Source organism: Ziziphus jujuba, chromosome 1 (genome assembly GCF_031755915.1).
Source record: "Ziziphus jujuba cultivar Dongzao chromosome 1, ASM3175591v1".
NCBI lineage: Eukaryota > Viridiplantae > Streptophyta > Magnoliopsida > Rosales > Rhamnaceae > Ziziphus > Ziziphus jujuba.
In genome coordinates, this window is record NC_083379.1 from 17,474,924 (window position 1) to 17,484,921 (window position 9,998).

A 9,998-nucleotide genomic window follows, 5' to 3' on the forward strand; every position below is an offset into this window, starting at 1 on the left:
TACAAGTTTTCCATCAAACTATTTGTACTATCAAAATATCTTCCAACAATTTATAAATATAAATTTCATAATTAATCATTAAGGAAGTAGGAATTTGCAAATTTTATAATTAATTATTAAAATAAAAAATATATAATCATAAATAATTATTACGTTATGTCGGTAATAATCATGTCACTAACTTGCAAAAACAAAAAATGATAATAATATTAAGTAAAACAAAAAGATGATTTGACAAATAAAAATCAATTACATTAAAAGTGTTTTCGCTGGTATAGAACCAATTAATAATTCACAATACGTTTATTATAAGTTCATAGTCAAAAGTTAAGCATTCATTGAGGCACAAAAGAAAAAAACAAAAAAAATATATATATATATATATATTTATGTATACCGGTGAACAGTTAAAAGATACATTAAAAATTAAAAAAAAAGGTACTTCAAAAATAAGTATAACAGTAAAGTTAGTGAAAAAAACAAAAAATGTAGAACTAGTGCAAAATAAAGAAAATGCAGCTTCCTTCCTCTTGAGTTTAAACAAAATTAATATAAACAAGGTTTTTTTTTTTTTTCTCATTATGTTTATTCTTGTTATTGAAAACAATACAATGTAAAACAAAAAAAAAAAAAAATTAAAATCATGCAGGGGAGAGATGGAATCCCACAAACTATTTTTCATTTTGCATTTTTTATCCTTAATTTACTTATTTAAGTTTGTATTTTTGTCCTTAAGTTCGTTTAACCTCATAAACCTTTAAAACATTGCAGTTAAATGTTGTACTGCCATGGAGAGGGCATAGAATCAAATTTAGTCAAAATCCATGCAATAATTATAGGATTATAAAGTAGTGTCCTTGCCTACACATAATTGTCATTGCATACATTTATATAATTATACTATAAACATAAAGTAGTGTATCAAAAGGCGCTTATATATACATATACACATCTTGATTTCTAATGTTTTGAACATTACCTATAATGTCACAATGCACTTGTGATTGTACATGCTTTGCAAAAAGACTTGTGATTACAAATGTCTATAACCATGCATAGTGCTAAAAATTCACCTGTGGATGCAAATATTTTGCATTCTAACTATGTACACTATCAAAAAACTACGTATAGGTGAATTTTAATGCTATGCATATGAGAAGTAGAAACCATAACATCAAGTCATCGCTGCAGTAGGTGGTGATGGTGGCGGTGACGATGGAGGTAGTGGTTGGCTGGAACTTAAAGGATGCTGACTCACATCCAATAATGCAGAAAGTCTGGCAATGAGTTCTGCCTATTGATCCACAACTAATACAAGTCCTTTTACATCAACCTTGTAATCTTCAAACTCTGTAGCCAACTGAGGGGTAGGTTGGTTAAGCTGCCTGATGTAGCTCTTTCGTGGAGCTAGTCCAACACCATAAATAAATCCAGCATTTCTACCTAGGGCCTCTGCACGAATGTCAGATTCTGTCAAAAATCCGGTGTGGCAGTATCATCAGGAGAAGCATCATTTTGTGTCTGCTACGTTTGTGCTTCTTGTAGCCGAACCATCTCGTTCTAACGACATGAAAGGTATAAAATGTCGTTATATGATATTACAAGTATGTCAAACCAGTTAAGGAGTGATAAGAACTTACATATCTTGATTCAGTTATAAAATTTCCATCCTTTTTTTTGTGTCTAGTGTGTTCTCTTGAATAACTCAATCTCACCAATTGGTTCATTTGGAGATAACTACAAAATAAAAAGAAAGATAATTTTTCTTGCATGCATAAACAAAGGGAAAGTCACCTTCGTATTTGGGACTAAACCTTGTGTATGTATATATATGTATAAATAGACACCTATATAACATTATAATCATAATCTCCAACTTCAATTGAACATTCCAATGAATCACCAAGATTAATAGCTTAGAAAAAGCTCACAAACAAAGGTAACAACAAATCAACAGAATCACAAAGAACTATAACTACAAGGTAGTAGAAATCCAATATCAACAAAGTTAAAGTATAAACGGTTTGTAGGAATAATGAAAGTAGTAATAGTAAATGTCCCTTTTAGCTGATATTGTTGACTTTTTTGCCTTTTTATCATGGCAATGAAACTAAATAGTCATTAAAGTCATGGAATTCTAAACTCAAACCCAATTCTGCTATAGATACATGACATATATTATAAACTGTCAAAGGACCAAAACTAGTAAAAATCCAAAAGCATCCAATGACAACCAAATTTCAATAGACATAAGATGCATGAGCAAGAAGTTTTTCCTTAAAATTGCTAAGTAAACACTAAGATATCAAAGATATTAATGCAATTGGCAATTTCACTTACCAAGCACTTTATGAATCGACAATTTACCATAATATGGAAAAATAATAAAGAAATAATAATTCATTCTCAAATATAACTAAAGTAATTTATGAAGAATGTCAAACTAGTGTTGCCCTTGTTGCAATAAAGAATCTTGATCCAGCATGATGATTATAGCACCTTTTAGCCCTATTACATTGCCCTGCCTTAGAATGTTTCTGCATATATAAAATAAATGGTTTAGAATATGATACAGATATAAACATGAATTAAAAAAGTTTTTGATACAGTTTAAATAGTTCTAACTCGCCAAAAATTCTGGACTCTCAAAATGAGCACACAACCACTCCCAATCTTCTTGACATCATAGTCTTTTTGGTCTACATTACAATGGGTCTTTGCCTTGCATCTTACACAGCTTGAAATGATTGTTGCAATAACTCCTATTGTTTTTGTACCTATCACAATAATGCCTCTCAACAATCTCTATCCATTGAGGATCATTCAGATCAATGTCAAACCGATCCTTATACACAAAAGGAAAATGAAACCTTGTTAGTTATTATAATACTAATATGGTATATTAATGATATGAGTCTAAGTTTTACTCACGGCAATATGTTTTAGTCAATTTTCCTTTCATTATCAGAAGCATATTTTCATCCCTTCAATCTTGGTGAAACAAAGTTACGCACAGCAATGCCGATCTGATTGGCAAAGGGAGAACAATGGTCACCATATGCATGCACATCCCTATTGCTTACTTGGATGTGAAGTTTAGTATTGGATGCCATTGTTTTAAGAATTTCCAATCCTCGAGTAATGCCACGTGTATTTTTCTTCGTTAGACCTACCAAGTGAAATAATGTTAATTAATAATACTATGTAATATAGATTCTCAATTTACATAACATTTATGATAGATTACGAACATACCAGTGGATACAGGTGTATCTTCAGTACTCTCATCTATAAGACCTATAGTAGAATGACCTTTAGACGATGTAATGTTTGGAATTGGTGTTTCCACATACTCTGGACCACTAGTTATTGATGTCTCACTAGGCGTTGGTGTTGTGGAACGATCTGGTGTTTGCATAGGTTGTCGACCTCTAGGGGATGGTGTCTCCATAGGCGATGAAGTCCTTTTAAATGATGCTATTGTCCGATGAAACCTCCTAGAAACCAAATTCTCGCTTTGTGATGGTGTCCTCCTAGGAGACCTCCTAGGGACCAAAGTCTCTCTTTGTGCTGGAGTCGTCCTAGGAGACCTCCTAGAAACCAAACTCTCTCTTCCTGGTACATATCTCGATCTCTTAGGTGGCGTATTTAAAGTAATATTTTGGCAATATTTGTTTCCCCTATATTACCATCCTGCAAGCATAAAAAATAATATCAATACTATATCTAAGGGATTGATATTGTCAATAATCTTAATCATTAAATTCTTTTGTTATACGTATATATATAGACATACATGTATATATGCATAAATGAAGCAATCACCACTAATCCTGTGGAAATGTCATAGTTTCTTTTTATTTTATTTCTTAAACCCACATATTTATATATTTGTATATACATCTATATAGATGGGATGCCATAAGTATTCCAATCTCCACAAATTACGCACCACGCCTACACAAGGTGATCATAAATAATAATTAGACAATTAGTTATATATATTCAATAGGAGTTATTCTATATTCGATGTCTCCATTCAATTCCCAAATGCAATAATATTATATATTGATATTCATTTAGATTTTTGCTATGTTATGGGTTTATTATTAGACAGGTTACAGAGTCCATTATTCAACATTCAGCAATTTAGAAGTTCTTAAAAGTCCCAATCCAAAAAACCAAAATATAGTAAAAATCTAGAAATTGTCTTATTTGTTTATAGGTTGGAAAACCATATTTACTTCTTTACCTCAAGTTTTTTTCCCATTTTTGGTTACCCTTTTTTTTTCTTTATTTATTTTTTCTTTTTTTACATTTTGCTTCAATGTCTCTCAAAAACAAAAAAATCTCAATCAATCAAATTACGATGCTTGTGGTTTTTTCAAAAAGCAATAGAGCAGTTCAAGAAAATTCTAATCCAGGAAGACTCATTACATTATGTTAAGAACATAGGAAAAAAGATAAAAATGATATTATGTATCAACACGTGGCAAAAATTTCTAGAACTTTATTGTTTGAAAATATCAATCACACTAACAAAAACCAATAACATAGAGGAACAGAGACTCCTCTCACTCAATATACCTATCTCTCACAAAACACAACAGCAAACATAGAGGTAAAAAAGAAGAAGTTATAGATGTCTCTTACCAAGAACAGATTTGCTTCCTCTTACGTCCCTAATAAATCCTTCAATCCTTCCTTTATCAACTCATTAAATCTGGTTGACTCTTTTTCATATGTAACAAAGAACTAACCCATCCTTCACCTACATTTCATGAAATGAGCAACTTAGAGAAAAATGAAGAATCAGAGAAAAGAAAAAGCACAGAGAGAAATTGGGAGAGGAAACACACCTGAGATGCAGCTTGAGAGAGATGCCAATCCAAGCAGTCATAGAAGCAACGAGAAGGACAGAGAGGTGAGACAATCCAAAGGGAGCAGCACAACTCTTGGAGAGAGTTTTAGAAAGGAAACAGGGCCCGTGCAATTTTATCATCTAAAGGGTTTTATGGGGATCATCCATCCAAAAATGGTTTTTCACCTAAAAAGGATATATTTGCAATTTGGTTGTAAACATTTATTTTTATTTTTTATTTTTCAGAAAAGTCAATTTTGATATTTTATATGATAAATGCTTCAATGTAAAATATTCATATAATAATGTTATTAGTTATATATAGAGTATCAATTGTTAACTAAAACTATATGTGTGGACAGTGGTTAACGTAATTACTTCACACAAATTTAATCAAGTATACAATTATTAAGAAACATCTATTTAAACAAGGTGGTTGAGTATACCATGACTCACATTTTGATTTTAAATTTTTTCTTATCATTTAATCTTGAAGTCTATTGCCTACTATCATTAGTGCATAACGAATTTCATCCAAAAATATTGAAAAAATTGTCAAGTAAGTACTTATGTACAAATTAGAAGGGAGCAAAATGCAGCTTGATATAGGTTGGGGACTATATATGTAATAAAATCTAAAAAAATTATAAAATCTGTTTTTTTGAAAGTAAATATTTCTTTTTAAAAATGATTACTTAAAAAATATAATATAGGGAATGAAGGAAAAAAAATTGAACAATTACTTTAAAATTGTCAATTGGAAAATTTTTAGAAAATCTCTGCATCACTTATTAATTGAAAAACTTTATTTTTAAAATCATTTGTAAGATACTAAATCTTTTGTTGTTGTAATTTAATAATTTATTGCTGCAAATTAAAATGTTTTATTACTGTTGGATGTCATTTTGATATTTTTAATTAAATTGTTCTTGGTGAAATTGTAGCATTTAATTCAATTTGTAGATATGGTTTTATATGAAAATTAAAATTTCAATATTTCGTATAAGATCTAAAGATTTTTAAACTTCAAAAATTATTTTTGCAAATAAAAAATTGGTCATTGTGGATTATTTTATTAATATTATTATTAACACTGTTTGGACCTATTTAATAGCCACTGACATGGTAGCTTAAACCATTAAATTACGAATTTCATGTTTCTTTTTCTTACATTTAGTCAAGGTTCTCACTTCCCACAATTGCATTTACTCACCAAACATAATTGGTCGTTGACGGCATTAAAGTAAACCTATTATAAAATTTGGTTTTTATATTTTATTTTTTAAAATTCTCTTTAGTGACCAATATTTCAGTCACAAATATAACATTTGAGGACCCAAAATAATTTGGTCGTTGAATACCTTGTACTAACATTATTTGCTATTTTTCCTTAAAAAAAATTTAGCTTATATTATTAGTGATCAATATATTGGTCCTTGATGTTGAAACTTCTTGTTCCCGCCAAAAACAAAAAAAAAAAAGGCTGGAAAGCTTCCTGCCTTGCCTTGTTAACTACCAAATAGTTTTTGGTCAGTGAAAATTAATATTTGTGACCAAGTTTGTGGTCACCATAAGAGGTCAACCAAAATTCTTCATGTATCTGTTAATATCATTTCTGCAACTAAATATCAGTCGCTGTTTTATCCATTCAGTGTCCATTATTTTTTCGTCATTGACTGCTTAGTTGCTAATTCCCTTCCTTTTTTTTTTTTTTTGTAGTGTTTAAATCATTTTTGTTCAAAAATATATTCAAGCATTTAAATATTTCGGGTTTGATTTTATGCCGTTGGAAATTTGGTGTATTTATACTGATGGATTTAAATTGATGGATTTGAAATTTATGGATTTACATTGATGGATTTTAAGTGATGGAATTATGATGATGATTTAAAGTAGATGTGGATTAATGGATTTGAAAGTGGTATTTATGAGATTCAAGATTTGGAAAACATATGATTTTATTGGTTTTTAGATGGTTTTCTATATTATATTTGTAATATGTTGATAAAAACACAAGTTGTATGGTCTCCTGTGAGATGCTATGAACCCAAAGGTAGGCAAGTTTGATATATTGGCCATAGCCACCCCTTCCATGGCTGGGATGGTAGCTATAAGCGTCGGTGCTGTTGGGACGCCAAAGTGGCCGGATGCAAGTTTTTCTGTTTAACCTCCCTGTCAGGAGGTGCTTGGGATGCCGAGTATTGTCAGTCATCACTAGTATATAGTTTGGTGCATCAAGTGGTTTTGTCAATACGATTTCCAAATAAAAATGTTTTAAAAGAGTATTTAAAATTAAAATGTATTTAATGGTGTTTTTATCATTTATTTCAGATTAATGTGTTAAAAATGAATTTTACCATGATTTTATTATTTAAATTGATTTGCTGATTTGAAATGGATTTTATTATATTTTTACCACTTATTTCAAATAGATGTTTTAAATTGATTTAAATATTTCTTTTATTATTTAATTGATTTATTCTACTTATTGAAATTGATTATTTAAATGAATTTATTCATGTTTTCATTATTGTTTCAATGTAGGATTTTAACATGAAATTTAATGTATTTTATTGCTTATGCAAATTGAGGTATTTTAAACTAGTTAAAATAATTCTCATATTATTTATCATTTCATTGATTTAATTAGTAAATTTTAAAATTATATATTGAGTTTAATTTTGTTTTATGCCAAATTTCTCTACTACAAGTTTATTTATGATTTTATTTTTATCTGATGATATTTCATTATAAATTCAATTATTTGTTATTAAATTATCCTCAAGGTTATATTGTAAGATTTAAATTATTTGTATTTTATTTATTATTTACTTCATTGATTTTGGGGTATAAAATGATGGGTTTTATGAAAATGTTTTAAAAGGGAAACTTTTCCAATTGCGTGGAATGGTGAGAGTTTTCAGAGAAAATGTAAATTTTACTTATTTACAATTATATAATTATTTATTTATTTATTATTAATTAATCAAGTTTATTATATTATTAATATTATTATTATTACTATTACTGTATAGTAGTGTATAGTAGATTGTGTTACTTACTAAGATGATTAGCATCTTATGTTTTTAAATTCGTTCCCCTAGACCCACGTTAGTAGATGTTGATCGTCCGAAGTGAGCTTGATGTTTTGGTTTGTTGTCGAATTCCAAGGAGTTCTTTTTTCTTTTCTTTCCATCTTGTATTATTTCTTTCCCTCATTTATTATATTAATTTTATATTAAGATGTATCTTTATAATGCTTTGTATACTACATTTGATATTTATTCATATAATATTACACTGATTCCTTGATTAATATTTTGAAGTGCTATAAACTTGTGAAGTAAATTGTAGTAAAGAGGGAGGAATAAGGAGTCATCTTTAGAAGTGCGTTTTTCATGCAGGGAATTTTGTGATAAATCTTACCTTTAGGGAAGATACTGCCAGATTTTCCATTTGAAGGTCAGGTAGGGTTTTTATTGGAATCAAGAATTGTCTAGGATTCCAATGAGGGATCTTAAACGGGTCCTGACAGTACAGTACTTCAGTAACAAAAACATAAGAATATAGAAACTGAAAATAATTTAATGAACAACAAATACCTTTATGACTTATGTTCGCCTATACCACCCACTTATTACAATTTTACATTATTATAGCATCTCATGAATGTGACAAACCCATAAATACAAGTAGAAGATAATAAAAACATGATAATAATAATAATAATCATAATAAATAATAATAACAAATACAATGGTAATTAACAATAGCAACAATGATAAATAATAATAATAATAATAATAATAATAATAATAACAAATAATAAGTATGTCTAATGGCTTTTCGAAAAATGGAAAACGACGATTGAAAAATGTTAACCCCTATCAATTTTCATGGCTTTTCGACGAACCTTTGTCATCATGGTGAGATAAAGGCGGCTATGGGTTTTTGGTAATGTGGGTTTCAATTTGGTATAAGTATGTCTTCTTGATGGATGACCAAAATTTGAAAGCTATTTTAGATATGAATTGGTTGCCACAGTCGTGCAGTGGAAATGGTTATGCTACTACTCTGTTTTTTTTTTTTTTTTGGTGAGTGATGGAGGAGAAGATGATGAAAGAGAGTAAATGGGGTGGTAAAGATCTACAATATGTATATATATAAATAAATACATAAGCAAAAGACATTAAAAATAATAAAAAATTACTAAAATAATATAATATATAATATATAATGAGACCATGTTGTGGGTTTTAAATTACCCAAAAATAATAATAATTCAATAATAAAATAATACAACACTTAAATATGTGGGATCTAATTGTTAAATGACTAAAATGCCTCTAAAACTTATTTGATCATAACTTTTCAATTTCAGCTACAATTTTGACGTATTACAAATCTACAAAGTCGTGTTAATTAGCATTTTGTCAAAGTATATTGGTTAATGCAAAATTTCTCTCACAATAAAAGGTCAACTAGGAGACCCACTTGATTAATCCTGGTCAACCTTAGTCAAACTTTATCAACAATTAAAATTCAATGCATTTTCTCTAATTAGAGTGTTACACTAAATTTTGCAAGAGAAGCCTTAGCCATAATGGTTTAGAAACTCCAAGTGCCATACTTTTAAATTCAATTTCTACACTTGATCATGCAACAACATTTTGTTTCTTATTTCTCTATGTCATGGGATTACCACTTAAAAAGGTGAAGTACCTTGATGTTTGTCACCTATCATCTATTGATCCAACCTAGTTAGCATCAGTATATGTATCCACACCTTGATAATCGATACTTTTACTACATAAAATTCCTTTGTAAGGAGCAAATTTTAGATACCTCAAAATTTGCATAACTGCATTCATATATTGCTTTTGAGGATTATGCATAAATTGGCTAACAATACTCAATGCATGGGCAAGGTTCGGCCTTGTGTGTGCTAAGTACATCAATCTCCCTGTAAGTATCTGGTGCCGAATTTTATCAATTGGTACTTTATGAGGCTCAATATATAACTTCAAACCTTCTTCCATAGGTGTATTGGTTAGTCAACATGAGGACGAGCCCGTTTCTTGTAACAAATCTAAAGCATATTTTCTTTAAGATATAAATATTCTTTTATCAAATCTAG